Source organism: Lates calcarifer, unplaced genomic scaffold (genome assembly GCF_001640805.2).
Source record: "Lates calcarifer isolate ASB-BC8 unplaced genomic scaffold, TLL_Latcal_v3 _unitig_3868_quiver_3271, whole genome shotgun sequence".
Taxonomy (NCBI): domain Eukaryota; kingdom Metazoa; phylum Chordata; class Actinopteri; family Centropomidae; genus Lates; species Lates calcarifer.
This window is the reverse complement of record NW_026116579.1, coordinates 7,008-14,484: the sequence shown is the minus strand read 5'-3', so window position 1 is coordinate 14,484 and position 7,477 is coordinate 7,008. Positions and strand designations below refer to the sequence as shown.

General features: G+C 39.9%; 1 pseudogene; it reads left to right on the top strand.

Annotated features, from left to right (window-relative positions):
* Positions 1–84: 84 nt before the first annotated feature.
* On the top strand, positions 85–1,693 carry LOC108894830 (glucose-6-phosphatase catalytic subunit 1-like; annotated as a pseudogene).
* The last annotated feature ends 5,784 nt before the right edge of the window (positions 1,694–7,477 follow it).

Sequence of the window (7,477 nt, the reverse complement as noted above, 5' to 3'; positions counted from 1 at the left end):
CTTTATTAAAACACTGACTTGCTTGTTCTGGGGCAAGACCAGCAAAGGCCAGATTGAAGAATGAATTTCACCTGACTTTTTGAGGTTTTGCATTTTCCACAACAGAAATTATAATTTGTTTATTGTTTTATTTTGACAGGTATCTGAAGGCCGTTCTGTGGACTCTGTTTTGGGGGGTCCAGGTGTGTGTCTGTCTTTCCAGGGTCTTCATCGCCGCACACTTTCCCACCAGGTCATTGCTGGTGTCATCACAGGTCAGCATGGACACATTTTAATACATAACTTCAGTAGACAATTGAATAAGCCATTAGGAGCAGACTGAGAATAACTGTCAAGTATAGAGGTTAGTTCTCTGGGTTTGCAGGGTTTTAGCACCTAGCAAATCAAGCATTTTTGGGGGGCAATAGTAACTGTAAAGAAAAGTTAATTAAGTGATTGTGTGAAAGTTTGTGAAAGTTTTTTCAGCCCTGATTAGTATCTACAGGTATTCACAAAATCAAATAAGGAAGGCCAGCCTGTATGTAGCCTGAGAGACAGAAGCCAGGGTAAAAAAAAAAAGTGTTTAAAAGCCATGTAGTGGCATTACTCTTATCAATACTGTTATCAGCCCAGCATTTCTTGCAGTATAAGGTGAATATTCACAGAGATTTCAGTAAGAAAATCAACCTGAAACAATAAAAGTGTGGGAGGACGTGTCTCCTTAGCTTATATTGACATGGGCTTTTCAATCTGTGTTGTTCTCAGGTATGATAGTCGCTGAAGCCTTCAACAGAACTCAGTGGATCTACAGTGCCAGCATGAAGAAGTACTTCTACACCACCCTCTTCCTGACCTCCTTCGCTGTCGGTTTTTTACATCCTGCTCAAAGCTCTGGGTGTGGACCTGCTGTGGACCCTGGGAGAAAGCCCAGAAGTGGTGGCGTCAAGGCCCGAGTGGGTTCCACCTGGACACCACGCCCTTCGCCAGCCTGCTGCGTAACATGGCACCCTGTTCGGCCTGGGCCTGGGCCTGCCACTCACCTCTCTACACCGAGACCAAGAAGAGCCAGCAGCGCATTGGTCAAAGCAGGCTGTGTCATCAGCTCTCTGCTCCTGCTGCACCTGTTTGGACTCCTTCAAGCCTCCCACACACACACCGCGGCCCTGTTCTACCTGCTGTCCTTTTGTAAGAGCGCCACCGTGCCTCTGGTCACTGTCAGTATCATCCCTTACTGTTGTGAACGGAGCTCTGAGTCTGCAGAACAAAAAGGGAGTGTGAGCAATGAACTCAGATGATAAAGACTAATGGAACGGAGTCTCTTCCAGATCATAACAACGTTCCTCTGGTGGCCCTATTGTATTCATGTCTAACTGATCCTCAGGAGAAGCAGAAAAGATCAACAGGAAATTGTCACTGGTGCCATTTGGACACTGAACTCTGTGAGCCCTGAGTGACACTGAGTGAAAGCACTATCCAGGATGCCCAGCAGCACCTCTAAAGACCCATTTTGAATTTAGAAAAACATGATAATTACAATTGTTTCAGACTCCTGGAAAAGGACTAGCGAGTGACTGTTTGCATGTAGTTGCTGTGTTGAATGACAACATCATTCACAGCTTTGATATGTTATTTCAAGTGTAATAGTAATGTATTTTTAAGAGTTATAGAAAGTATTTTTAAAACACTTTTTGAATATTTTTTAATAAAAAACGTATCAAATTACTCAGCTCGTGTTTTACCGCACTACACAATGACTCTGGACTGTACCATACTCAGTCAGCATCACATATAGTAAATACCTCACTCTCCAGAGGTGGAAGAAACAACTAAGATCCTTTACCTAAGTAAAAGTATCTCAAAGTAAAAATACTCAATTACAAGTAAAACTCCTGCATTCAGAACTTTACTTAGGAAAAAGAACAGCTGTATCATCAGCACAATGTACTCCAGGCAGCCTAATCATCAGATAAATGTACTGTACTGTTGTTAAATATACAATGTTTTCTTCTGAAATACAGACAAGTAAAAAAGTTTTAAGTTACAGATAATTAAATGCTCAAGTAAAGAAGGGTACCTAAAACTGTACGTAAGAACATTAGCCTACTTAAAGTGAGTAAGTTACTTCCCACCACTTCCACCACATGTAATCTATTTAAACTCTGTAGTAAATTACCAATTTGCCAATTACTACAGAATTCGACATAGTTTTGAACAGTGGTGCAAAGTAACTTCATACATTTACTAAAGTAGGCATACTCTACTTAATTTGTGATTGTGTGTTTTACTTGAGCATTTCCATATTAAGTTGATGACTTCAGTTAGTAGTTAACCTGCAGATAATCAACCAATAAACATGATTAGAAAATGGGCCATTATGCATAATAAGAAGTCTACTGTTACTTTTGGTATTTAAAGTATATTTTTTGCTGTAACATTGACATGGAAATGGTTACCTAGCTAGCTGTAGGCTACAATGTGAGCTCTGTTTTTTAAAGTTAAATTTGTTTACATTTTGGCAAACTGGCACCATTAAAAATATGCCAAATTAGCTATTAGTAGTTTCTGTGAGGAATGCAGCTACCACTGGAATATTTTGATACTGAAGAAAACTTGTGTATCAAACAGAGCGTCTATTTTCATTGATTTCTAAGTGAATTTATGGACGTTTACTCCAGTTTACTCCTGTTATCAGTAGTAATAGGTGGTAATAGTAATCTGATGATGCTTGTGTACTTTTCATTATGTTTTTATGGCATTTTAATTGCATCATTGTTTGTGTGTTACATTGTTGTGTGTTCTTTTTGAGGTATTTGTATAGAGGAACATCTGAGGAAGAGCACTGCAAACATTTAGGCTATTAATTCAATGACCTATATTTTTGCTCTTACAAAAATAAACAGAAAATGAAATTAATATTTGACCTAAAACATGCTCATCTCAGCCATCTGCACAATTTCACACTGTATCCTGAGACATCAAATGCATCATAGGTTTTGTCTGACCCTGTAAACTCTAGTGAAGACCCGAATCATTTATCTTGAGTGTAGTTAAACCAGAGTGCAGACATTAATTTTGTCATGGCTGTCACTGAGTGAACTACATTTATTGCCAAATGTGTCACTTAATGGAAACTCAAACCCTACAGGAATCCTATGTCTGATAAAAATCCAATTTTTTGCAAATCTGGAGCGAGCTTTTCAATCATTAACGTGGCACCAAAGCTCCGGCCTTCAGCCTGGCCTGCAGTGACGATGACATAGATCCGCACGTCATGCAACTGTCTGTGTGTGTCAGCCAGTTCACTCAAGACCAACGGTGCAAACTGAACATTCAATATTTGTCTATTTGTGTTTTTGCAAAAATGCACACGACATCCCTGATGAACACTGAGTTTTAAAAAACCTTTGTGTGTCACTCCTGTTAGTAAAAGTATGATGTTTCTATGAAGTGACATGACTCTTTGTTGGTTACAAAGCTTCCCCATGTCAATGCAATTTATGAGTGATGTAAAATGCCTCAGTATATAGGCATTTAGTCAAGTTTATCATCACATACTTGCTTAATGTGCATGGAAGTGCAGATTTAAGGAAACATGCATGCAATTTGACTATGGGTAACTGCATGTGAGAATTAGTTATTACTTTGATTATTACTTTAGTTAAAAGCAAGTAAAGTTGTTGTACATTAATATATAACGTTTACTTCATCAGGGAATCTCATTGACATCAAGTTCTCTTTTGCTAGAGAAGTGAGTACAGCAGAGAGAAAAGCAAATATAATCAGACAAAAAACCACATATACAAACACAAAGCCAGACAGAAGCATGAATTGAATTAATGAATGGACTGTGTACAGAGCAGAGATGAAACTGATACATGTGAGACTCACCACACATTGGCATTAATACATAGGTTAATATTAATGCAAGAAATAACCATGACAGTGTGGTGGACAGATTTACATGGAGAGAGGAAGAAGAGGAGTTTCCGGCGGAAGTAGAATGACTCCTCTTCTCTCTCAGAGCTGTTAGTTTGTTGTGCATGCTGAAGTGAGTCTGTGGCTGCTGCAGCTGAAGATCAGAGGCTGAAGAAAAGACTCTTGTCGGTGAATCATGTGTAAAATGCAGGTGGTGAGGACGCTGGTCGCAGAGAGACTGGCTGCAGCTGCGGAGGAGATATTTACTGTTGTGGAGAGGAAGATGCTGCACACGTCAGGTTTGGAAACACAAGATGAAGGCAGTCATTTTAGGCAGTCAACTTCTTACCCCTGAAGCCTATCAACCTTTTATTTAACAGGGCATATGCAAAAAAAATGGGTGAGCGATGGGTGAGGTTATATCAGTTTGCGTGTGCAATGTTTCCTTCCTCCTTCCAGAAATGTTACCTGAGCAGTTGAGGACAGTTGTACAGAAGCGACTGTCAGCTGTTGCTGATGAGATCTGTAGGATCCTGGAGATAATGTTAGGTGAACATGAAGCAGAGGACATCGAGCAGCAATGCCAGCTGCTGGACATCACGACAGGTACACTGTACATGCCATCATGCTTATATTGCAGGAATTTTTATTCCTGTTGCATCAACAAAAAGCATGCAGTATTTTATGTATTTTTTAAACTTATTTTTTTATCTATTTTTACAGTTGCTAACATGCATTTCTCAATACTGAGTTCACGTCTTCAAAACTCATCACACAGTATGCACATGCAAGTTCCTCTGCTGCCTCAAAACAACATTCTGTAATTATTTCTTCCACACATAGGCTGTAAATTCAACTGTATTTTACTGACAAACAGTAACATTAACATATAGAAATAACAGAAAAAAATAAATGAGAATTGATTATCAATAAATATTTACAGCTATACAGTATGCTACTGCCATCTACTGGCATTCGGACGTTACTACAAACTACAGATGGCTGCCATTATGTTAGTGTAAAATGAACGGTATCTCGGTGTTGCTGAAATTTACAGTTGCTACTGTTTTTGTAAAAACAGCAAAAATCTGTTATGTTGGTGTTTGTGTGTGGAGGGAGGGAGGGAGAGAGGGGAGACCCCCCCCCCCCTTCAACGGACCGACTGTCAGACAGTCAGTCCGCGGGTCCACTTCCTCACCACAGGGACTCTAGGCACCTGCGCCTCTAGGTCTGGTGCTCAGATCGCATCTGAAGATCAGATGCGCAGAGGCCGAGTCGAGACCACGGGAAATACATTAGATGGATGTATACGTCATGGTCTGATGCATGGATGGATGCATCCGACTCAGGTCCAGGGCTGCCGTGGCCTGCAGCCGGGACCATGGCGTCTGACCACCAGTCACCCCGAGTCTCCTCCGGTGAAGGAGAGTGTACGAAGTAAACGCAGTGAAGAGGCTCTAGATACCATCTCGGTTTGTGAGAACTGGTGACATCACGCGTGACGTCAGCACTTCTCAGCTCAGTAATTGGTTCATCACCCGTTTCCCTGGTGATATCGCAGTGAAATGACATCACCAATCAAACAATCTGATAATCCAGATGGGAGAGATTTGGGGGGGGGGGCACAGGCCCAGTAGAGCTCAGGCTTTATGCCAAGCAACGCCCCTGCTGTAGGGGTCCTGTGCTTCCAGTACCTGTAACTGCTCACTCTCTGAGCCCAACAGAATTTAATGCCCCAGCGTCCTGTAATTACCACTTGTGGCTGCAGAGGGCGCTGTTTGCCTCAGCAAAACTTACAAAATCTTCTTTTAAAAATGGGAGTTAACTGAAGTTAACTGTTTGCTAAATTAGTTCTAAGTTGTTTTGAGAGTAAAACTACCTGAATATAAGTCAAAGCTTATATTCAGTTAAATCAACTGTTCACACAGATAGGTCTGCTCTGTGTTTACATTTCTCAGTTTAAAGAGTCAGGTCTTCATCTGAAACTGCTGAAGACATTTTATACCAGAGTCAGAGCAAAGACAGAGACAGAGTTTGTGTATGTTTTTAAAATCTCATCCAGGCAGGAGAATTTGACTATTTGGTATTTTTCCTGTTTATTCCAGGGAATGTTTTCTGTCCCTTTAAAGACAAAGTGAATCTGTAGGAAATCAAACAAATATTATTTTCTAACAATGGATATGATTGTTGATCATTATCTTCCTTTATAATGTCACACATTTCTGATTCAGAAATGCTGCTATACAGTAATAACATGTATCTTTTGTATTTTTCTCAGAAACCTTCAAAGGAAACAATCAGAAAAGGGAAAGAAAATCTCCCTCTGGTTACAACTCAGGCTCAGACTAAAGTCAAAACATATGATGAAGAGTCACAAAGTTTGGGGACCACTGACCTAAATCTGTCATATTAGAAGAGAATAATTTAAACTCTGATATTAATCTGATCCATGTCTCTTGTCCCTGTGGACTTTTGATCAAACAAAGATGGACACACGTGATTTTCATATTGATCGATATCAGACTGAAAATGTTGTGAACAGGTGAAGGAGAACCCCCTCTCTACAGGCTCTCTGGTTCTCACGGTTCATGCTCCAAGTTCCAGTGAAAACAAGTTGAAATGTCACTGACCAGTTGATGTGAACGAGCGTCACAGTCACGGAGCCACTTTCATTTTCTCAGCAGAGGAACTTCCCTTTACGGCGCCTGATGATCACAGTCACACCTGCAGCTTTAACAATCAATGATTATCATGGATCCACACAGAATTAATGATGCAACTCAAACTCTGAGAGAATGATCTTTATTTTTCAAACGACATTTACGGTCGTATTGGACAGAGAGTAGACTGACAGAGAGGTGATGACTTCAACAAAAACATCGACTGGAATCTTCAAAACACGAAGCAACTCTGTAAACTAACAAAAGTCAAATAAATCGATCAATGTTAAAATCATTGTAAATCATTATTGGTGACTGGGAATTCATTCAAAGAGTTTCCCAATATTATATTTTACCTGAAAAATCGCTCTAATAATAAAAACCCGATAATAATTCAGTTATTTATAATATCGAACATTAAACTATTGTAATATTATAAATAGTGAGCTGTGATTGAGTTTATGGATTTTTAAAATGTTTTTTTTTTCTATTAAAAAGCCTGATATGGTTTTATTATGAGCATTTTAATACGTAGGTCTACGGGGCGTGATTTTTTTTCTTTTTCTGTGATATTTGTTTATTCTTTAATTGTGGGATCAAATCTTTCACCAGGACACTGATTCAAATGTGTGACGCTGTGTCTTTTGAGGTTGATTCTGACTTTTAAACTTTAAGCCGTGTTGAAAGCCACAGTTCAGCTCAGTGTTTCCCACAGGTGTTAAGTCAGGGAAAATGAAATAGGTGCGTCCTGTTATAAATGAGGAGCTGCAGGTCTGCTCCAACACAACACCAGGACACATCTCAACCTGCTCTATACAGAGGAGACTTCTACTTTTTCAAAAAGAAAAAATGCTGAACAGGATTTGTTTGTTTGCCTGTTTCTGGCTCTGTACAGTGCAGGCTCCTCACTGAGCTGCAGGTGG